Genomic DNA, 25,735 nt, shown 5'->3' on the forward strand with positions numbered 1-25,735 from the left:
GAAAAGTTATGCTTGATATCTGCATTTTCATTTCCTGTTATTCCCTTGTGACCTGGCACCCATTGTAGTTTTATTGTTTTGTTTGTTTTATTAAGTTTGTTTATTATGTTGTAAATTATGAAATTGTCTTTGCTGTTTTCGTTTTTTATACTTGAAAGAGCGGATTTAGTCTGTACATATTACAAATTTTTCTTTCTCTTTTGTTTCGATTACATCTATAGCTATGTTAATAGCCATTAGTTCTACGTTCATGATAGACATGGCTTTGTTTACTTGGCATTTTATTTTTTCGTTATTTTCTTCACACCATATTCCTATTCCACAGGCTTCTGATGTTTTGGATCCATCGGTATAAATTTTGGTGAAATCTGAGTAGTGTTCCTTAATATAATGACTGGTTATATATTTAATTGTTTTATTGTTCATATTAGTCGTATTTATATCTGTTATTTCTTCTGTTATCATATTTTTTAGATTAATTGTTATATTCTCTTTTTGTTTGGTGGAGTTGCTTGTTAATACTATTAGATAGTTGTTTTCAAATATTATTAGTTCTAAGAATGTGTAGTGTTTGGGAAGGTTATTAATCTCTAAAAATTTTGATACAATTTGCGTTATTGGTTTTGTGGTAGCGTAATATTATAATAAAACACCGTAGCTCGATACTATCAATTATATTCAGTTGTCAACAAACCAAGGTACATCATACATCCAGAGGTAATATAATACTACATTCATAAGTGTGTTGGTGCAGACCACAGACAAAGGTACATAAACATCTCACTACATCTCCCTTTCTTTATTGGATATTAAGACTAACTAATGATCAATAATCAAGCTCACAATCATCAAAGTAACGGGGTTTCTTAATGTTCCGCTGGGGCCGGCTCCGTTGCAATCTCGGTGGTTCTATAGCTGTCTCTGCTTCATCAGGGTCCATCGTGGAAATACCTGGTTCTACATACAATGGATCCTCAAGTTCCTCTGCCTCCTTTTCAGTTTCCTGCTGATATTGGTCTTCATCTCTATCTCTAACACTTGGATCCACGATCTTCTTTAAATGGCTCGTATTCCTATCATAACTCTTCCGCGTTTCGTCATTTTGAACTGTTACGCGTGAACCATCTTTCGCAGTAACTGTCATCACGCTCGGGCTAAAGGTGGGAGTAAGTTTGTTACCTGGAAGCACATTCTTCATAAGAACTTTATCCCCAATGGTCAAATCTGATGCTTTGGCGCGTCTTCGATGGTCCTCTGTAACCCTGCTTTTTTCTTTCGCTTGCTGATCTCTGTCCCTGTAGTCCGTTGATGGTACAGATGAGGCCAAATCCTTCAATGATGGAAGTTTTGTGCGAATATTCCTTCCACTCATCAACTCAGAAGGAGTTTTCGCAGTTATGGTATGCGGCGTTGAATAATACATAGCCAGGTAATCGTTGAGATCCTTTTTCCAATCACGGTTTAGGGCTTGACTGATCTTAAGTCTTTTCATCAATGACCGATTTTGACGTTCTACAAGTCCATTTTCCTGAGGCCAGTAAGGAGTTGTCCGGTTCAGAATGATCCCCCTTCGATTGCAGAATTCTTCGAACTCCCTACTGACGAATTGTCTCCCGTTGTCCAACGTAATCGTCCGTGGGTAACCGAGTCTCACAAAAATCCTTTCTAAACGTTCTGCCGTCTCTTGTGCTGTTATCTTCCTAAGAATTTCCACTTCTTTGTATCGACTAAAATAGTCAATGATTACCAAAAGATAATCCCCGGAAGGTAGGGGCCCCAAAAAGTCGATCGCTACATCTAACCAAGGAGCTTCAGGTAATGGCCTTCTTTGCATCGGTTCAGGACGATCTGGTTGGCTTACTAAACGACATCCTTCGCACCCATCTACTGCGCGAGCTATAGCATCATCCATCCCAGGCCACCAGCAATTATTCCGCAAACGTTGCTGCATCTTAGTTTTACCGGGATGACCTTCGTGCCCTAATTCCAACATTCTTCGCCTCAAACTGAATGGCACTATTAACCTATCACCTCTCACCACCATGTATCCAACTTTCCCTAGTTCGTTGCGGAACGCATGATACGGCTTTATTGCATCCACAGTATGGTTCCATGTTCCTTGGTCCAGACATTCCCTTAAAGCTGATAGTTCAGGATCTTCCTTGGAGACTTCATCCATTTCAGTTATATCTACAGCTGCAAGTTCTGTTACACTTCTAATATACACGTCGGAATCGGCATCAAATACTTCCTTATCAGCTGGCTGTGATAGTCGAGATAACGGATCTGCTATGTTTGACTTGCCTTTCCTGTAGATTACGTCGTAGGAGAACGCCTGTAAACGCAAAACCCAACGCTCAATCCGAAGGCATGGAGAAGAACGCGGTGAAAATATAGCTTCCAGCGGCTTGTGATCCGTTTCTAGCTCAAAATGAATGCCAAGCAGATATATCTGAAACCTTTCTACTGCCCACACCAAAGCAAGAGCTTCTTTCTCGGTTTGTGCGTATCGCTTTTCGGTATCTGTTAGGCTTTTACTAGCGAACGATATCACCCTTGGTTTTCCTTCAAAATATTGAAGAAGTATAGCGCCCAGTCCAACTGGAGAAGCATCAGCTACTACTCGAGTCTTCAACTTAGGGTCAAAATGTGCCAAATTACCAACGCACGCCATTTGATTTATGATGAATTCAAATGCGTTCTTTTCTTCTTCAGTCCAGCGGAATGGAACATTGTGCTTTGTGAGCTCACGCAATGGAAACGATATCGTGGCAAGATTTGGAATGAAGGCTCCGATGTAATTCACCAAACCCAGAAAACTGCGCACTTCCTCACTAGTAGATGGCGGTCTAAATGTTTTAATAGCATCTATTTTGTCTGGAGAAGCGGTCATTCCATCCTTATTGAAAAGATGACCCACAAAGGCAATCTCGTTCAGCTTGAATGCACATTTAGCCTGATTTAGTAAAATACCACATTGCTTTAGTTTGTGTAAAACCTTTTCCAGGGCTTCATCGTGTTCTCGCTCCGTTTTTCCCGCTATGATAATATCATCGATGAAGTTAATGGTATTGGGACAATCCGACAAAATCTGTTCTAACACCTTTTGGAACATCTCTGGAGCACATGATACTCCAAAAAGAAGCCGTTTATAACGAAAAAGACCTTGAATATAAGCATGATCATACTTTAATATCTACCAATTATGAGACACAATACATTACAAATTACATACCCTTATGAGTGATGAAAGTTGTTAAAGGTTTGCTTTCGTCATCAAGCTCCAACTGGTGGAAAGCATCTTTAATATCCAGTCGAGAAAACACTCGAGCACCATTCAATTTCCATCGAATATCCTCAATAGTTGGAAGTGGATGAGTTTCGCGCATAATTGCTTTATTCACCTGTCGCATGTCGATGCACAACCTGATGTCGCCGCTATCCTTAACCACGACCACCAATGGAGAAACCCACGAACTTGGTTCAGAAACTTTCTCAATTATATCCTTGGATTCCAATTCCTTCAACTTTTCCTCAACTCGATCAAGCGTAGCGAATGGCAATCGGCGTAGTCGTTGAGCAACAGGTTCGACCGATCTGTCAATCGGAATATGGATCTTGACACCTTGAACGCATGGAAATGGCCTAACAATGTCCAACTGATGTAGCATTTCCTGTTGACTCCGATGACTCGGCAATCCCACCACCAGCACTCCTAGCTTCTTCGCTGTAATCTTGCCTAACAACGGTTGTGGACCTCCTTGTACTACGTAGAATCTTGCATCAGTACACAATTTCTTGTTGCCATCAGTGATCGAGGTTTCTGCGTCAAACATGGCCAGAACGTTAAGACAGTCCGTCTGAGCATAAGCTTTGAACTTCCTATCCGACTGACGAATGGATCCAACAGTTTTCACACCAGAACGCAGCATAGAACTCCAAGTTTGATCATCAATTATGTTGGATTGCACGCCGGAATCAATTTGCATCTCGATAAGCACTCCACCCACTTTCACACACAAAAGTTCATCGGAATCGCTCGCAGATGAAACCATCTCAATTAACTCTGGAATATCTTCATCATTTTCATCATCCTCAATAGCGTGAAGCCGGCCTGGCCGTCGCTTCTGCGAATTGATGTTGGACTTGGTCGAAGGACCCATATTTCTTTGGAAAGCCTGTCCAAAACTTCGCTTCGTTGAGCTAGGGCCCGGGAATGGGTCTGCGCTTCGGCTACTGGAAGCAACAGCGACTCTGCTAAAACAAACTGCTCGGAAATGCCCTCGCTTGCCACAGTTAGAACAAGTTTTATTCCAAGCTGGGCATGAACCATCAGGAGTATGTGATCGGCCACAAAACTTACAGGTCGAAGGTATACGCGATACTGTTTCGGAGCTCTTGGCCGGTTGTTGCAATATGCTTTGTCCACTAATCTGTTCACTAGCAGATCGAGTCGTTTCAAATGCGCTGACCTGTTGCATGACTTTTTCTACGGTCAGGTCAACCTCCAACAAAAGTTTCTCTCGGAGATGACTGGGAACAAATTGGAGTAACTTATCAATCACGGCAATACCAGAACTCTCTGTCGACGACTTCCCAAAGTTGCATTTACTGGCATGCATTTGAGCACGCATCAAGAACTTCTCTAAACTCTCTTCTGGTTCTGGTTTCATGGCCCAGAAAATGTAGCGTTCATGCGCTTCATGACGCTGCGGAGCAAAGTAACCGTCCAACTTCTCGACGGCAACCGAATACGCATCGATGTTATTTTCAATATCAGTGGCCACATCTGCCCCAGGTATATTAAAAAATATCTCTTGCAGTTCAAATCCGCCTTTCGCTAGCAACAAATCCTTTCTCTCTTCGGAGTCAGTAATCTTTGAAGCTCTCAAACAAATTTCAAAGCCGCGCTTCCAACTGAACCATTTTGCTCGTCGTTCAGCCAATGGCACAGCACCGTAGGTGAACGTGGGAAAATTAGAGAAAGCGCTGTTTTTGTCCATCCTATAAAACAATTCTTATCATGTCAGTCTCATTAAAAAAAAACACACAAACACATTACCTGTTTTATCCAAATCTGGTCACCCTACTGCTTGGTGAACAATTCCTGCTCTACTCGGCTTTATCTACCGGATCAAATCTAACCGCGCGTACCAACCGCTATCTTGTCGCGGCAGCTCTTCCTGCTCCAAGTCGCAAATCCCTGCTCCAAGTCGCAAATCCCTGCTCCGAGTCGCAAATCCCTGCTCCGTGTCGCAGATCTTGGGCTTACGCACAACCCAAAACAAAACTTTCCTTAGCCGTGTTTCCGTCTTCTTCTACTTCTTACAGAATTGCAGCGATAGATGCTACAAAAATCACTCGTTTAGAACATATTCCAGATCCTATTTCTAGAAAAAAACACTTACCTTATCAAGCTCAACACACAACACACACGAATAGAACAAATAAACAATTTAAACAACTGAATTAATCCCACTTCGTCGCCAATTTGTGGTAGCGTAATATTATAATAAAACACCGTAGCTCGATACTATCAATTATATTCAGTTGTCAACAAACCAAGGTACATCATACATCCAGAGGTAATATAATACTACATTCATAAGTGTGTTGGTGCAGACCACAGACAAAGGTACATAAACATCTCACTACAGGTTTATTGTTTGCAAAGGTGTTTATTACTTCTTTTTTAGCTAGCCATTTCGCTCGTATGTAAATTGGAATTTCGCCGGCTTCTGAATAAAGCACGTTTATTGGTGTCGATTTAAGTAAACGTAAACAGGTTCTAAGTGAAGTATTAAATGATGAGTTTAATTTCAATAAGTTAGATTTTGCTGTTCCTCCGTATAATGTTAGCCCGTAGTCTATTTGTGATCTGATAATAGCTTTATTTATTTTTAGTGCTGTTTTGGGGTGAGCACCTTTGTTCTTTTTACAAATCATTTTCAATACATTTAGTCTTTTTTTAACTTTATTGTTAACATGGTTTATGTGTGCTTTATGTGATAGTTTTCCGTCTAAAATGTATCCCAAGTATTTATGTTGTTCTTTTTGTTCTATTTGGATGTTATTTATTTGGATGTTGATTTTGTTATTGGTTTTTGAGTTGAATAATATTACGGCTGATTTGTCCGGATTTATATTGATTTTTAGTGTTGTTAGTTGTTCACTAATTTTTCTCAGGATTATGTTAGATATCATTTCTATTTCTTCTAACGAGTCCCCTATAATCGTTATCGAAAAATCATCTGCAAATTGCACCAGAATGACTTTATCTGTGGTTATTTCGTGTAGATTTTTAGTATAAATATTAAATAAGGTCGGTGATAGAGGACACCCTTGCGGTAGTCCTTTGTTAGTGTTTTGTGTAAAATCTCCTTGCGATGTTTGCATTATTATTTTCCTGTTTTTAAGATACAATTCTAACCAACTGATGATTTTGTTCGGTGTTTTCATATTATCTAGTTTTTTTGAGTAAGATGTTAACATCTACTGAGTCAAATGCTTTTGTTAGATCTAAGAATATTGTTGCTACTTTTTGCTTTTGTCGTTTTGCTTCTGTTATTATTGAGGTTATATGGTTTACACAGTTTATGGCTGAGTAGCCTGCTCTAAAACCGTATGATAAGCTTGGTAATAGTTCATGTTGTTCAATAAATAGGTTTAGTCTTTGTTTTACTTCGTTGTTAATAATTTTTAAATTTACGTTTATTAGTGCTATTGGTCTGTATGACGATTCTTTAAGTTTGTCTTTTCCTGGTTTTAAAATGGGTATTATTTTGACTAATAGCCATTCTTCGGGTATTATTTCGTCTTTCCATACTTTATTTGTTATTTCAAGAATTTTGATTAGAAGATTAGTATTGATATTTTTTAGATGAAAGTAAGAAAGTTTGTTTTGCCCTGCTGCTGATGAGTCTTTTTTCTGTCTGATTTTTTCAATCATTTGTTTTATGTTTAATGGAGCTAAATATTTTTCTTCTGTTACATCGAAGTTAGTATGTACTATTGGCTCGATGTTATTAATTTCTTTGAAATTGAGATCTATGAATTTAGTTGCTAATTCTTTATTGTTTGTTATTTCTGTGTTATCTTTGTTTTTGAAGTTACCACTAATACATCTGACGATTTTCCACATTTGGTTTACGCTAGTCTGTTCGTTTATTTCTTCTATCATTTTGTTCCTGTAATTAAAAACTTCATTTTTTAAGGCTTTTTTGAAATTTCTTTCTGATTTTTTGAATTCATGTTTATTTTCTAAGGATAGGTTATTTCTGAATTCAATATGTTTTTTATTTTTTATCTCATATAATTTTTTGATGTTATCGTTCCAGTATGGTTTAATTTGTTTTTTGCTGTTAGAAAATATGGTGTATGTTGCATTGTTTATTGCATTGTTTATTTTTTCGTTTAGATTTTCTGCATTTGTTATTGAGTTTGGATTTATTTGATTAAGGGTTTGTATAGCTTTTTGTTTGCTTATTATCGTTCTTGCCGAGATGTTGTTAAATTTGTTGTAAGATGTTATGTGACATTCTATGAGCTTGTGATCTGATCCTAAATCTTCTGTACTTGTGTCCCAGTGTATGTGCGGTGCTATGTCTGGTGTGGTGAAGGTTAAATCTATCGCAGATGGATTGCAATTTAAGTCTTCCCATCTTGTTGCTACTCCTGTATTTAAAATAACTACGTTGTTGTTGTCTATTAGTTCACTTATTAATTCTCCTCTTCCGTCTGTTCTTTTTGAGACGTTATCCCAGGTTGGGTGATGAGCATTTAAGTCACCACCCAGGAAAACTGGTGTGTTGCTGTTAGAAATGAAGTGAAATAGTTTTTCAAGCGGTTCTTTGATCTCCGATATCGGTGTATCAGGTGGAATATATGTTGATATGAAAATTATTGGCTGTTTCGTGTTTTTTATTTTTATTGCTGTTAGTTCTAAGTCTATGTCTGTGAGATTTATATCTTCATATATCAGTGTTGGGTGAATGAGTATTCCTGTACCACCGTAGCCATCAGGTCTACAGTTTTTGGCGAATTTGTAATTGAGAAATTTGTATTTCTCGTCTGGCTTGAGCCAAGTTTCTTGAATTAGAAAGATGTGAATGTTTTTGGTTTTTAAGTAAGTTTTGATTGTTTCTCTTTTATGTATGGGTCTTATGCTATGGATATTTAGTTGGGCTATATTTAGGTCATGTTTAAGGCCGCACGGGACGACGTGTAATTTTTCCTATCTTCCCTCTCTTTCTAACAATTTGCCTCGCGATTTTGAAGAAGCAATTATCAATTTCCACTGCACTGACGTACACTGAAAAAAGAGACATGGTAACGGTGACCAAATCGAGGGTGAAATTAAAACATTTTTACTACTTGATTTTGGTAGACCATGATTAATTTTTGAAAGTACCATGTGCAGGGTTCCATTTACCATGTCGCTTTTTATTTACATTTTATGGTATTCTTAAATCTGATTTCATAGTTCAATTTACCATGCGTGTGGCAAGCGGCATGGTAAGTTTGACTATAGTAGAATGGTTTAAATAACTATGCACGTAGTTCAGCAATAGTGTCATCCATTCTTGTTTACATTTGAAAAAAAAAGCCAAATGATTAAATAAAATTAAGTTTATTACTTGTTTTATCATAATAAACTTATGTTAAGTATAAATAACACTTAAATAATAATTTTCCGGGGGATAATGGGCGGAGTTTTCCTCATCGCCTTCGGCGGAGCTATTAAAGTATATATCTCCTTCGAAGCTGGATCCAGAGTATTTTTCCGGCTGGGATGATGTTTTTGGAGGATGACTAGTGGAAGTGGAGGTGGGCGACGTTGTCCAGGAAATTGAGCTGCTAGAGCGGATGCAACATTGGTGGTTGCTTCTGCTGCTTTTCCAAAGACTGGAGTGATGATAGAGATGCAGCACGTCCAGAATTTTCTAGAAAGTGACCACCGTGCAGTTGGCGTTGCTGTTGCAGATGTTCCACGCTCTGGTACTCGGAACAAAATCGATATAGGGATTCGAGGGCGTGACATGTTTGACCAGTGGCGAATGGAACACGCTTTGCTAGAACTGGTGGGAAAATTGTGGCCATCCTAGGATTAGATCTCATCGGCGAAGGCGGAAATTCCTTTTCCGAAATGCATTCTCCTCTGTCAGCTAGGTAAACCGGTACAGCTGTTAACGGAACGTACGACTCGGTGACGGATGGTAGGATGGCAGAAGCTTCGGACTTTCTTCCTAAATTGGCCGTAACATTGAATCCGACACCCTGCCTTTTCGAGACGGTGAAACGACCCTCAACGCCAAATTGGGGTCCTATGATACGCCTGTTTGTTCGCCTCTTATTTGAATCCAGTCCGGGTCTTCCTGGTTGGTTTGGTTGACTTGCTGATGAAGGATTTGTCCCGTGATTTGTAGGAACACCTGCGGGTACTAATAAATTATAGATTACGTTAGCGAAATAATAAGAAGTAATTGACGCGATTATCTAACTCACCATGGACACGTCTATTAGCTTAATCGCTTCGTTTTTATTTAGAAACACATCTTAAATGTTAATCTTTTCAACACAAATAATTTCGAAAAGCAGCAAACTACTTTATTATTCCGCAAAGATGGCCGAAAATACTATTTAAAAATTAAATTTGTTCCAACTAAATATGAAAATGATAGTAATGAACATAAAAATAGTTCTGTCAAACACGAAACATGTTATTAAGATAACCACGTTTTATAGTAATGATTACTATTCGTTGAGCCATCCGGACATGGTAATTTCAAGAAAAAGGTAGTGGTTGTAATCTAAAACATGTTCGCAATTACTATTTTCAGGCATGGTAAAATTAAACATGGTCGAATAGTTAATTTTACTCTAAAATTTATTTCAGTGTAGCTGAAACTTTAGTCGATTGTGCACCACAAGTGAGCAAATGAACGATCAAATTTCTGGTCAATAATATGAAGTAGAAGTTGAGATTTGCATCTTACTAATAACAGAGCAATGGCGGACGATTCAAACACCGTCCCGTCCGGCCTTAAAGCAATTGTCCATAATTGTCGCAGTTATGGATGTTTATCATGTTTTATGATGAGAATTTGTTAATTGTATCAAGTTTTGTATCATCGAAGCTATTTCGATGAGCAGTACGTCTGATTCGATTTTATTTTCTGTGTTATTATCTGTAATTTTTTCAAAAATGTATTTTAGCTGTTTTCTTAGTTTTTCTTGTTCAGTTTGTAGTTTTTCTGTTTCTGTTACTTTGTGTGGATTATTTTCAATCACTCGAACTTGTTCGGGATAAATCTCTGTAGTTGGGAATGTATTTCTGTGTATTGTTGGTTTGGGCTTCTTTTGTTGATCTTGTGTGTTGTTCTTAATTTTATTAACAATTGTTCTGTAATCGATTTTCGACTGGTTAGTGTGATTAATGTGTCTGAATTGTGAGTTTGTTCTACTGGGTTGTTCCAACTGTGGGAATTCAACGGTAGACTCAAGCAATGCAAACTTGTTTGATGTTCTTATGTTGGATTTGGGATAAAGTTCTTCAGCTTCTTTGTAGGTCATTTTGTTAACTGTCATTGCGATGTTTATGTGTTCTGTTCTGATGCGTTCTGGGCAATTTTTGTTAGTAGGAAGGTGGTCCCCCCCGCAATTTCGACATTTTTTCTTCTGTTCGTCCTCGTGTGTGTGATTTTCTGTTTCGTATTCCCCACATTTAATACAGGTTTTTTTGCTTTTGCAGGCTATGTCTTTGTGACCTAACCTCCAGCATTTTGTACAAATTCGTACTGGGTAGATGTACATTTCCGGGACTTTAACTACTCCGTAGATTGAGACTGTTCTGGAAAGTTCAGCGCCTTCGAAAGTGATTTTTATAGTACGTGTGTCGGTTAGTTGGGATTTCGGGTCTTTTGGGTCGCTTCGTTTTTTAATTCTTTCAATTCGTAAAATCTTTTTTTCTGAAATTGTGTTTTGAAATATTTCTTTCTCTGTTAGTGTAGTGGGTACTTGTTTGATGATTCCTGTGGTTTCAAGCAACATTCGTGGAATGAATGCTTTGTAGTTGTTTTGTTTGAGAATATGTGTTGAGTTAAGGATTTTTTCAGCGTCTTTTGGATTTTTGTAAATTAGTTTGTATCGATATTGTCCTGCTCGTCTTAGTTCATTGAACTGATCTAGCTCTACTTCGTGTAAGAATTTTCCTACCTCCATAGGTTCGAGTAGCTTCCCAACTAACAATCACTCATTTTACAGGCACCTTTACGACGAATTGATTCAGCATGATGCTGAATAACATTTGGATAATTTTCAGGCACAACCTTTGTTCGGGTTTTGTTCACACAAATTTGGAGAAACTTTAAAGCATAGTGTTGTATACCGACTGAACTGTTTGTTGTTTAATCATTTTACAACTATATAGTAAAGCTGTTATTCAGCTTTAACAAAAATGATTAAAAATTTAAAAAATGCACAATTTTTCAATTCCACGAGAAGTTTATGATTGGAACTTAATGCTGTGAACAAATATTGTGAAATAATAACTACACATAAATTTACCTGAATCCAGATTTGAACTCGAGACCCGTCGATTGCCAGCCGCATGCCTTCCTATCTGCGTCATCCTAGAGATGATGAATTGCAGCGCTCAAATCAAAACATAAACTTCACGTGGTTTAATAATGATCAGACTTCGACTCCTATTCAGCAGTGGTGAATTAGCACAACATTATGGTTAACGATTGAACAACAGACTAATTCAGCTGTTGATCAGTAAAAAACACGTGTTTTTCATCATGTACTCTGAGTCGAAGTATGATGAAACGAAAGCGCTTATGTGACTTGTGAAAAACACATTATATAGATACATGTCCTAATTTCTACATGTACTTAACAAGAAGCAGAAAAAAGTCTTGTTAAACTATGTTGTAAAGGAATTACTGCGAGTCGAATAAAAATCTTATTAAACGTTTGAAAAGTGTTTTAAATTATCATTGTTAATACCAATTCAAAAAGTTGAACATTGGCTACTTTTTCAATTGAAATAGCATTTGTACAGTAATGTGTACAGCATAATTTTAGTTCAGCTAAAATTACTATTATAAAGCAACAATTCAGCATGCATGCTTGTTTGCGGCTGGCGATTGTTAGTTGGGTTCTCACCTTCTTTGATCGAAATTGGTTCGATAAAGAGTACATTATGTTGGTTGTTTTGGACCCATGCTGTTTGATCGGTTTTGTTCGTATTTTTATGGTTGTTTGATTGTAGATTTTTTTCGGTTGTGGTGTTCTTGTTTTGGGTTGGTGTTTGGTTTCCGTTTGTGCTTTTTGTTTGTTTTTGTGTTTGTGATCTTGTATTGTGTTGTGTTTGAGATGTTTTGAGTACTTTGCTTTGCTTTTCTTGGGGTGGGATTAATTCTCGTCGTTTGCGTTGTTGGTATTCGTTTTGTGATTGTTCGTATTCGGAGAAACCATCAAATGGATCATCCTCGTCTGTATGCGGTAAAGAAACCTCCATCCAATCCTTACCTTTGTCCGGTGGAATTTTGGGGTCGTCTGTATATGCGGCAGCCATGTTGGAGTCAACCAAGCATTCGCTTGTCTTCCCTCTTCTTGGCTTTTTTTTTTCACTTAACCTAGCTTTAACTAATGACTACTGATTTTTCTCTTTTTAATTACTATTTACAACTTATACACTAGCACTTTATTACGGATTTTTACTCTTTACTTATAAATTAAAAACTTATCACCAAAATAATACTATTAATTGAACGAAAATTAAAACCGATATAGATTAATTAGGAATGAAAAGAAAAATTCGCACGCGTTTTCAAAAGCTTCACTTCACTTGACGCTTGGCTTGCCAATTTTCTCGTGTGGTCTGCTTCTGACGACGGCTTGCAGAGGAGGGTGATGCTGGCCTGCTTACTCTCACACGAAATTTGACGTTTGAGCGGTGTCGGCACCGCTTAAACGTCATATTTGCGGGGAGAGTAAGCAGGCCAGCATAAATAAGGCAATCCATGAGGACATACAGTAGACGTTCGATAACTGCAACATGTTTACGTTTCACTTAGCGAACAAAATTCGATAACTGCAACGTCAGACAGGCGTCAACAACCCATCAATTGACGTTAAATGAACGCAAAATTCATTCGACCGTTCATTTGGGCTAACTTGGCGCACCGTTTTGACGGATAGCGGTGCGATAACTGCAAATTTGTTGCAGTTACCGGACTTGCAGTTAAAAAGCATTGCAGTTAAACCGTTTGCACCGACCGAACGTCTACTGTAATCGCAGTGCAGGTGTAGTTAAGGCTAGAAATCTGAAAAATTGTGTAACTTTAACGTTCAATACTGACGGAGTGAAAATCTTTAATTCCAATGTAAAAAAGTCATTATGGCCATTGATGATTAGCATCAATGATCTACCAGCACATCTTCGTTTCTTAAGAAAAAATATCCTCATACCTGGTCTATGGTTGCATAATGGTGAACCGAATCTTGACGTATTTTTAAAACCACTCAGTGAAATGCTCAACTTGCTGAATTTCAATGGGCTTAACATTGGTTCAAATTTAGTAGAAAAAGTTCACATGATCGCGTGTTGTGTGGATACAAAAGCAAGATGTAAAGTTCAGAACTTTAAGCAATTCAACGGTTATGATGCCTGTAGCTTTTGCCTTCACCCTGGTGATATTATTAAAAAGCAAATAAGATATGGTTACAAAAGCAATATTCCAAAACGTAACACAGAAGATACTTTACGAGCAATGGCCGTTAGCAGCTCGCGCGGTGTTCCTGTAAACGGTGTAAAGGGAATATCGCCATTAATAAGAATTCCTCAGTTTGATGTACACGGTAAGATACAAAAATGCTAAAATGTATAAAATATTTACTAAAACCATATTCGATCTGCCCACCCCTTGGAATGCATATTTTGCGATTTAATAATTCGTATCTAAGAGACGTTTATGCATTGTAATGCATACATCGATTATATTCGTTGAACAATGCATATTTGATTTTGTTTTTTTTTTAACCGAAATTAAAATTAAAAGCACAACACAACAAGTTTGGCGGATGCAGAAAAACAAAAATAACAAATTTATTGTTATCTCCTCTAGCTTACAATACAATCAACATAAATACATAACAACATAAACAAAATCACTGGTTATATGCAGGCGACCCAGCAACATCCGGAACCGGGGCAAACTTGATCGTTGTCATCTCACAATTCTTCCACCGTTGAATAACGTTCCGCCCAAGGCTCCGTCTGTACGTTCTCCGTGGGGCTTGCTGTGGGATCCTCCGGATCAACTGGGTGTCTATATCTTTCAGGTGATGAAAAAATCTGTTGAGAAAATATTACAATTTCAATATCCTGAGTCTGTTAAAAAAGGCAATATTTACTTACTGTGAATGGAAATCGTGGTCGGTGATGCTCCATGCATTCCGGTGAACCGAAGGCAGAAAATAAACTGCTTTTTTTTTCGAGTAACTTGCTGTGTAGCAGAAGTTATTAGTGATTAGATGCTATTTTTCACTTCCTAGCTGATTCCTAGAAATGGCGGTTGACGAGCTAAATTGTTTTCAAGTCCCAAGAATAACTTAAGTGTTGCTATATTCATGGAAATAAATAAATATCAGAAACGCATTGGAGTGCATATTGTATATTAATGTCATGCATATTTTTTATGCAGAGTAAAGTTTATAACGTTAAAATGAAAAAAATAAATTAAATAATATGCTAAAATGTATATCCATTTTTCTCCGTGTAATCCGCAATTGTCCCGTTGACTATATGCATTGCATCCTTCTCGGAGTGTGCCGTCAATTAAGTCGCATATGGTTTGAAACTCCTAGCAGCCCTAGTTATATCAAGGATAAAATCACTTGCATAGACAATATGTTAACCTCCATGGATGCATTTGTTGAATCTTCGAGAAAAGCTAGAAAAATTACGGATAGACATTCATGGAAAGCGAATGAGTGGCTACAATGGCTTCTCCATTACAGCCCGGTTTGTCTTAGACATTTTTTGCCAAAAGATTACTATGATCACTATTACCTGCTTGTGAGCTCGATTACTTTTCTACTACAAGATGAAATATCTGAAAAAACTTTTGTAAGAAGTGAAAAAATGTTAGACGAGTTCATTGAAAGGTTCCAACAGCTGTATGGCATTGAGGAAATGACTTATAATATACATCTTGTAACGCATATAGTTGATTGCTCAAGAGACTACGGCCCGTTGTGGGCGTTTTCTCTTTTCGTATTTGAAGATGTTAATGGCGTTGTTAAGAAATATGTGAAAGGTCCAAAAGAGCCAATAATTCAGATTGCGAACAGGTGTGTTATGTCACATATTCGAAATAATGCTGAGGTTAACTTTATGAAACCTACTGTGAAAGCTTTTTGGGATAAGTTGAGTAGAGTACAACTATTTTCGACAGAACATAAAGCAGATGTCTTTTATTTAGATAATAGTTTTATCAACAAATATGGCGATAATCGCATATTTGAAAAGCAGAGTTCACTCAAGTTCAACGGTCGCATTTTTAAACCGAAAATTAACAATGAGAAAAATTCCAAGCATAAAAAAGGGCAGCATAATGATTGTTATTTTTCATTGTACGAAAACTCGGATGTTTTGTTCGGAGAAATCCATACCATTTTAACTGATAGATCAGGAACATACTTCTTGTTTAATTCAATAGTAACAGAAACGATAAATGATCATCATTGTGAAGCAAAGATTTTGCCAGAAAAATATCTTGTAAAGATTAACACGAGCCTAACGAAACACATAAAAATGCAGATTTGTGATAGGATATATCTGAGTAAGATACAATATAAACTGCATATAGATTAAGGACAGAATGTTAAATGTTTTTTATGTATAATTTATGGAAATAATAAATATTTGTGCTATTTAAACATTTTTATTTTTTCAACCCTATTCTATAACTTCACTCACATGCTATCGAGGGAAATGTTAAACCGAGGTTTTGATCAAGTTGAACGAGACAATGTACATCGGCTTGAATGCGTTCCACTAGAATTTAATTACAGTTAGCCATACTGGTGAATGTAGCATAATACTACCCCATACTGTTACTGTTTCTCAAATAAATTATTAATTATTGTTTACAGTTACAGCATTTCATCGGCAACAATAAAATAGTGTAACATAATACTGCACCATACTGTAACTGTTCCTCAAATGAACTGTTTGTTGTAGTTTATAATTACGAGTTTTTGTTCCCATACTATTTAACAATGTCCGGAAGGTATAACACACTGTGACCATTTGGTAAGCAGTAATACGACTGTACGTAATGGTTGAAAATATTCTGGCTCACACTATTCAACATTAAAGCTACTGATTCAGATACAGTAACTGTTACAGAAAGAGGAATTGTATTGTTTGGAATGTGAGTCAAACAGTTTTTCACTATGCGGGTAGTACAAGACCAATCGTCTAATTAAAGTTTTACTGAAATTGTATCGAAAAACAGTTTTGCCGGATCTCCGCCAGAGACTAAGTCCATGTAAACAAGCTCGCTGAACTGTCAGTGCACGGCTTCGTGACGTCATCTTGCAGTATCCTATAGGAGAACTGTCAACTTTAAGTGTCGAACTGTCAAATTTAAGTAAAAATCAATTTTAATTCGCCAATTGAAACAGACCCTAAACACGAAACAGAATGCGACACTTGTGGACCAAGAAAATGACAATTTTTGATTGAATGTCTGTCTTAAAGGATTGTTTGCAGATCCAAATGAACGACTGAACGACTGAACGACTGAACGACTGAACGCAGGCCCCTGGCATCAATGAAATTTATCGTAGTCAACATCTAACTGCCTTATACTCATATTCGTGCAAATTGAAACGAGCGTGTAATCAACAAACGCAGTTTTTGTTTGATGTTGTGAGCCACATACGAAATCACATTCACAATGCGTGTTTGTTGGGTTGCTTTATTCAACTAATCGCATGCTCCTCTTACCGTACCTTAATATTAAAGCGAGTTTGCAGTGTTTTGTGATCATAAGAGGTGGAAAAAATGATTCCGAAAATTGATCAACAAACCAAAATAAACGTTAAACAAAAAATTGTTGATGTTTTCGCATTTGACAGTGGGCGCTATTTACTAGCGCCCAGGACATCCTGTCTACCATGATTCCAATGCATTGATATAGGCCGTGTCAGGGGCCTGCATTTGACAGTGGGCGCTATTTACTAGCGCCCAGGACATCCTGTCTACCATGATTCCAATGCATTGATATAGGCCGTGTCAGGGGCCTGACTGAACGACTGAACGACTGAACGACTGAACGACTGAACGACTGAACGACTGAACGACTGAACGACTGAACGACTGAACGACTGAACGACTGAACGACTGAACGACTGAACGACTGAACGACTGAACGACTGAACGACTGAACGACTGAACGACTGAACGACTGAACGACTGAACGACTGAACGACTGAACGACTGAACGACTGAACGACTGAACGACTGAACGACTGAACGACTGAACGACTGAACGACTGAACGACTGAACGACTGAACGACTGAACGACTGAACGACTGAACGACTGAACGACTGAACGACTGAACGACTGAACGACTGAACGACTGAACGACTGAACTACTGAACGACTGAACGACTCTGAATGAATGAATGAATGAATGAATGAATGAATGAATGAATGAATGAATGAATGAATGAATGAATGAATGAATGAATGAATGAATGAATGAATGAATGAATGAATGAATGAATGAATGAATGAATGAATGAATGAATGAATGAATGAATGAATGAATGAATGAATGAATGAATGAATGAATGAATGAATGAATGAATGAATGAATGAATGAATGAATGAATGAATGAATGAATGAATGAATGAATGAATGAATGAATGAATGAATGAATGAATGAATGAATGAATGAATGAATGAATGAATGAATGAATGAATGAATGAATGAATGAATGAATGAATGAATGAATGAATGAATGAATGAATGAATGAATGAATGAATGAATGAATGAATGAATGAATGAATGAATGAATGAATGAATGAATGAATGAATGAATGAATGAATGAATGAATGAATGAATGAATGAATGAATGAATGAATGAATGAATGAATGAATGAATGAATGAATGAATGAATGAATGAATGAATGAATGAATGAATGAATGAATGAATGAATGAATGAATGAATGAATGAATGAATGAATGAATGAATGAATGAATGAATGAATGAATGAATGAATGAATGAATGAATGAATGAATGAATGAATGAATGAATGAATGAATGAATGAATGAATGAATGAATGAATGAATGAATGAATGAATGAATGAATGAATGAATGAATGAATGAATGAATGAATGAATGAATGAATGAATGAATGAATGAATGAATGAATGAATGAATGAATGAATGAATGAATGAATGAATGAATGAATGAATGAATGAATGAATGAATGAATGAATGAATGAATGAATGAATGAATGAATGAATGAATGAATGAATGAATGAATGAATGAATGAATGAATGAATGAATGAATGAATGAATGAATGAATGAATGAATGAATGAATGAATGAATGAATGAATGAATGAATGAATGAATGAATGAATGAATGAATGAATGAATGAATGAATGAATGAATGAATGAATGAATGAATGAATGAATGAATGAATGAATGAATGAATGAATGAATGAATGAATGAATGAATGAATGAATGAATGAATGAATGAATGAATGAATGAATGAATGAATGAATGAATGAATGAATGAATGAATGAATGAATGAATGAATGAATGAATGAATGAATGAATGAATGAATGAATGAATGAATGAATGAATGAATGAATGAATGAATGAATGAATGAATGAATGAATGAATGAATGAATGAATGAATGAATGAATGAATGAATGAATGAATGAATGAATGAATGAATGAATGAATGAATGAATGAATGAATGAATGAATGAATGAATGAATGAATGAATGAATGAATGAATGAATGAATGAATGAATGAATGAATGAATGAATGAATGAATGAATGAATGAATGAATGAATGAATGAATGAATGAATGAATGAATGAATGAATGAATGAATGAATGAATGAATGAATGAATGAATGAATGAATGAATGAATGAATGAATGAATGAATGAATGAATGAATGAATGAATGAATGAATGAATGAATGAATGAATGAATGAATGAATGAATGAATGAATGAATGAATGAATGAATGAATGAATGAATGAATGAATGAATGAATGAATGAATGAATGAATGAATGAATGAATGAATGAATGAATGAATGAATGAATGAATGAATGAATGAATGAATGAATGAATGAATGAATGAATGAATGAATGAATGAATGAATGAATGAATGAATGAATGAATGAATGAATGAATGAATGAATGAATGAATGAATGAATGAATGAATGAATGAATGAATGAATGAATGAATGAATGAATGAATGAATGAATGAATGAATGAATGAATGAATGAATGAATGAATGAATGAATGAATGAATGAATGAATGAATGAATGAATGAATGAATGAATGAATGAATGAATGAATGAATGAATGAATGAATGAATGAATGAATGAATGAATGAATGAATGAATGAATGAATGAATGAATGAATGAATGAATGAATGAATGAATGAATGAATGAATGAATGAATGAATGAATGAATGAATGAATGAATGAATGAATGAATGAATGAATGAATGAATGAATGAATGAATGAATGAATGAATGAATGAATGAATGAATGAATGAATGAATGAATGAATGAATGAATGAATGAATGAATGAATGAATGAATGAATGAATGAATGAATGAATGAATGAATGAATGAATGAATGAATGAATGAATGAATGAATGAATGAATGAATGAATGAATGAATGAATGAATGAATGAATGAATGAATGAATGAATGAATGAATGAATGAATGAATGAATGAATGAATGAATGAATGAATGAATGAATGAATGAATGAATGAATGAATGAATGAATGAATGAATGAATGAATGAATGAATGAATGAATGAATGAATGAATGAATGAATGAATGAATGAATGAATGAATGAATGAATGAATGAATGAATGAATGGGATGGTAACATAAGGCTGAATTTCAAAAGGCTGAATGCACATAAGGCTGAATACAAAAGGCTGAAACTATGGATATGTAACAAAAGGCTGAAATTACAAAAGGCTGAAATAACAAAAGGCTGAAAACATGGCAAATTCCAAAACTTAAAATATGCATAATAATGAACTCTATAGAATCTGAGCTGAGGGTTTAATGATTTAGAAGATGGTATTACACAAGGTATTATATTTTCCGGAATACTATTCCCCGGAGTGGCATTTGCCGAAATGTCGTTCCCGTTGGTGCTGTGTCATTATGCCGAAGGATATCAGGCCTCAAATGCCACTAAGGCGAATGGGTTATAATGATTTTAATAATAAGGAGGTTTACTAGGCAGCGCAGTTGAATGGTTAAATTATGATCTATGCATTTACCTCGAAAGAACAGCCTTTCTGAAAAAGCGGGAAAAATCTCTGATGGAAGAGTAAGTATTGTGGCCGCAAATAGTACAGTATAACGACCAAGCGGAAAGGTTTGATGATAATATCTGCATACTAATAACTCTCCCGTGAGTGAATTTTCCTTCTATTAAAAATAGGCTGTTCATTTGAGGTATTTGTATATATTCAGTGTTGGCATTCTTACCAATGTGTAAAATGCAGCGAGCTTCTGCGTGCGCATATTCCCTAAAAACGATTTATCGGAGATTTCCCCTTCTTTTGAACATACCCAAGTAACCACAAGCATTATATCATTGCACGAACTAGACTGAATATCAACCTTTGAAATGCGAAATGCAGTAATTCCACACTTGTCATGCAATAATCCTTCACATCGCCATTATCAATGCAATGATGCATTACATTTTTCTTTACATTAGGGTGTATTAAAAACTGATATACGATAGTTCAATAATTTAACACTGCAAAAACTGAATAAATGCAATGTAGAAACTAGCAAAGTTTGCTCTAACAATACAATTGTAAAAGCTTGACTCTAATGGTAAACAAATGTAATCAAGAAGAGTGAAAAACTTTACTCTAGCGGTCATCAACACTTCTTGTTCGACTCCCGACCAACTTAATCCCCGCATGAACCACCGATCGACGGCTTTCTTCAGCAAAACCTTTTTAAAGATTACCTTTTCTCTTTTCTGTTGGCTGATTATCACATGCTAATGATGATGGAAACCACAGTTAGCATGTGAGCAGTGTGCGAAGGGTGTTTTAATTTTCTTATTTATATTGATTAAATATATTCTAAAATGCATTACCGTATGTATTTATCAGTGATTATCAGAATATGATTACAGGGATTCTATTACATATGACATAGTCGCCCTCTACTGCAATGATTGAGACAGAAGAACAGTCTCCTTTTAGTTAATGAAATATCTGTTGTTAACACTGCAGCAGAAACGGTCCAAGGTGCCAGGGCGTATGGAACTCATCTAGCGGTCTACAACAATTCTGGTTCGACTCCCGACCCGGCGGCAAAAGAAATAATGGTTAAAACATTCATGTGTGGAAGCATTAGTACCGTCGATAATGAAGCGGTGCTAAAAATAGATTTTTGTTTTGGTTTTTCGTGTTGCACGTATTTAGCATGTGTAAATGCAAATGTACAGCACATGCATTTATGTTACTTTAGTAATGGCTGTCAACGTGCTGCAATATGTGGCATTAATTTGATTTTAGTGGGGCCCTTTTCGACTTTAATATTGCTTCAATGGGGTGTTTAAAGTAATGCAGCATGATATTCACAGTTTTAAATATAAATATATAGCAAAATTGATGCACTTATATACGGCTTCGTGGTTACTTGGGTAGGCTATTATTACTGTGTTTGAATGTTATAGCTGCATCTTTTTTTTATCAAAGGTTTTCCTTCTTTTAAAATGTTGAAAGAACCATAATTTAAGTTCAGGTGTTGAAGCTGCTTACTTTTTACCAGATGTTTCTCCTTCTTATAAAATAGGCTTTTCTTTCAAGCAGTATTGTATTCGAACAGAACGTAAGCCAAAAATGAACTGTACACTTTAAATTGTTTGGTCGACAAAGCATTGAACTTGCCTGTCTGAGCTTTTGCTGCTTAAGAGCGGCCGCTCGGTTCCCATTCGACTCTGAGTTCACATGCGCTTATCTTCACCATTAAATCCTATGTGTCTTCTTTCCTAGGACTAGAACCTTGTGCCGCATCTACATGTTTGGACGTTATTATGTTATGTCACAGGGAAATGCATCATAGATCCTTTGGTACGACATTGTGGTCTCGGATATTGAAATACAGCTCCAGGAATTCAGATTTTTCGAAACACACGATGGTCGGACTGGTTCACTCTTCAATAAAAGGAGATTGAATTAGCCCAAAAGATTGCCAAAATTGAAGGGTTAAATGGCGTATTCATATTTGACCATTTTAGTATCACAGATACCAGGGTAACATGTTAGTCAGCATGCTACGAGTTCAGTCCTTTCCAGTTCATGCCGCGTTCAATTTGCATGTTCAAATATATTTGATCGCAGTGTGCCGAGTATGAACTTCAATGCAAATTGAACGCGTTCACATTGCAGTGCTGCAATTCGGTTCTGAATTCTTATGCGCACAACATTGGGGGAAATAGTTTCTGTCGATATGTGATGCTAATAAACCTGTTAAGTCACCCGGAGTTCCTTGAGAAACTTAATCAGGAATGGCCAACTGATAAACTGACGATCAGACTCTATTGGTTAAGGCAATTTTATGATTTCCGATAATTCATGCCAATAACTCCGTTACTGTATTGTATTAAATCATATGATTGGAAATCCGGATTTTCCAAAACCCATGTTGACTGGACTGGTACGCTCAGATATGATTTCAATAGCAGAAGAATTTCTGAATCTAATGAGCTCAAAATGTTTGAAATCTGTGGAAAAATGGTGAAGGTATGACCATTTCAGTTTCGCGGATTTCGCTAGTGTTCGATTTAAAGCAAAGTTCAAACATTTTTTAGCAACAGTTAGGTACAATAAGTTTTGCCTCAACTACCGCTTATTACCCGAACAATTGTTTACATCTAAGACTCATTTAACCTAGTTTCCGAGTTGACTTCAATAATATTGGCCGATATGATACTGAAGAAAGAACAATAACATAGACATTATGATACCGAAATCCATAAGATTATGTTCCACTTGAATGTCTTCTCATCAGTTAGAGTTAGCTCACGAGACCAGATGTCCATTCGATGAATAGTCAAATCGATTGAATGTCATATACTTCCTCTTCCGTAAAATGGGTTTTGACCAAATGACCGTTTGACCAAATGTACTTTCGAGCAAAGATTCTTTTGTTTCCTATGATCATTTTCAAGTCGAGTCAAATGTTTATCAAAGACCAATAAATAAGCCATAAATGTCTAAAATGTCATTTCATTCGATTCTCTACAACTTTCAAAACTTTTCAACATGTTGATATCTTTCAGCCTTTTGATAACTTTCAGCCTTTTGATGCTTTCAGCCTTTTGATCATTCAGCTTATGTGTTTCAGCCTTTTGATCATTCAGCCTTATGTGATTCAGCCTTTTGTACGTAACCCGAATCAATGAATCAATGAATGAATGAATCAATGAATGAATGAATCAATGAATGAATGAATCAATGAATCAATGAATCAATGAATGAATGAATCAATGAATCAATGAATGAATGAATGAATGAATGAATGAATGAATGAATGAATGAATGAATGAATGAATGAATGAATGAATGAATGAATGAATGAATGAATGAATGAATGAATGAATGAATGAATGAATGAATGAATGAATGAATGAATGAATGAATGAATGAATGAATGAATGAATGAATGAATGAATGAATGAATGAATGAATGAATGAATGAATGAATGAATGAATGAATGAATGAATGAATGAATGAATGAATGAATGAATGAATGAATGAATGAATGAATGAATGAATGAATGAATGAATGAATGAATGAATGAATGAATGAATGAATGAATGAATGAATGAATGAATGAATGAATGAATGAATGAATGAATGAATGAATGAATGAATGAATGAATGAATGAATGAATGAATGAATGAATGAATGAATGAATGAATGAATGAATGAATGAATGAATGAATGAATGAATGAATGAATGAATGAATGAATGAATGAATGAATGAATGAATCAATGAATCAATGAATCAATGAATCAATGAATCAATGAATCAATGAATCAATGAATCAATGAATCAATGAATCAATGAATCAATGAATCAATGAATCAATGAATCAATGAATCAATGAATCAATGAATCAATGAATCAATGAATCAATGAATCAATGAATCAATGAATCAATGAATCAATGAATCAATGAATCAATGAATCAATGAATCAATGAATCAATGAATCAATGAATCAATGAATCAATGAATCAATGAATCAATGAATCAATGAATCAATGAATCAATGAATCAATGAATCAATGAATCAATGAATCAATGAATCAATGAATCAATGAATCAATGAATCAATGAATCAATGAATCAATGAATCAATGAATCAATGAATCAATGAATCAATGAATCAATGAATCAATGAATCAATGAATCAATGAATCAATGAATCAATGAATCAATGAATCAATGAATCAATGAATCAATGAATCAATGAATCAATGAATCAATGAATCAATGAATCAATGAATCAATGAATCAATGAATCAATGAATCAATGAATCAATGAATCAATGAATCAATGAATCAATGAATCAATGAATCAATGAATCAATGAATCAATGAATCAATGAATCAATGAATCAATGAATCAATGAATCAATGAATCAATGAATCAATGAATCAATGAATCAATGAATCAATGAATCAATGAATCAATGAATCAATGAATCAATGAATCAATGAATCAATGAATCAATGAATCAATGAATCAATGAATCAATGAATCAATGAATCAATGAATCAATGAATCAATGAATCAATGAATCAATGAATCAATGAATCAATGAATCAATGAATCAATGAATCAATGAATCAATGAATCAATGAATCAATGAATCAATGAATCAATGAATCAATGAATCAATGAATCAATGAATCAATGAATCAATGAATCAATGAATCAATGAATCAATGAATCAATGAATCAATGAATCAATGAATCAATGAATCAATGAATCAATGAATCAATGAATCAATGAATCAATGAATCAATGAATCAATGAATCAATGAATCAATGAATCAATGAATCAATGAATCAATGAATCAATGAATCAATGAATCAATGAATCAATGAATCAATGAATCAATGAATCAATGAAGCAATGAAGCAATGAATCAATGAATCAATGAATCAATGAATTAATGAATCAATGAATCAATGAATCAATGAATCAATGAATCAATGAATCAATGAATCAATGAATCAATGAATCAATGAATCAATGAATCAATGAATCAATGAATCAATGAATCAATGAATCAATGAATCAATGAATCAATGAATCAATGAATCAATGAATCAATGAATCAATGAA

The 25,735-nt window shown here is 35.4% G+C and overlaps 1 protein-coding gene across 1 annotated transcript in view; it reads right to left on the bottom strand.

Annotated features, from left to right (window-relative positions):
* The window catches only part of LOC109429299 (uncharacterized), a 785,311-nt gene that overhangs the window by 199,702 nt on the left and 559,874 nt on the right, over nucleotides 1-25,735 (bottom strand). The window lies entirely within an intron of this gene.

The sequence above is a fragment of the Aedes albopictus genome, chromosome 2 (assembly GCF_035046485.1).
Source record: "Aedes albopictus strain Foshan chromosome 2, AalbF5, whole genome shotgun sequence".
NCBI classification, from domain to species: Eukaryota; Metazoa; Arthropoda; class Insecta; order Diptera; family Culicidae; genus Aedes; species Aedes albopictus.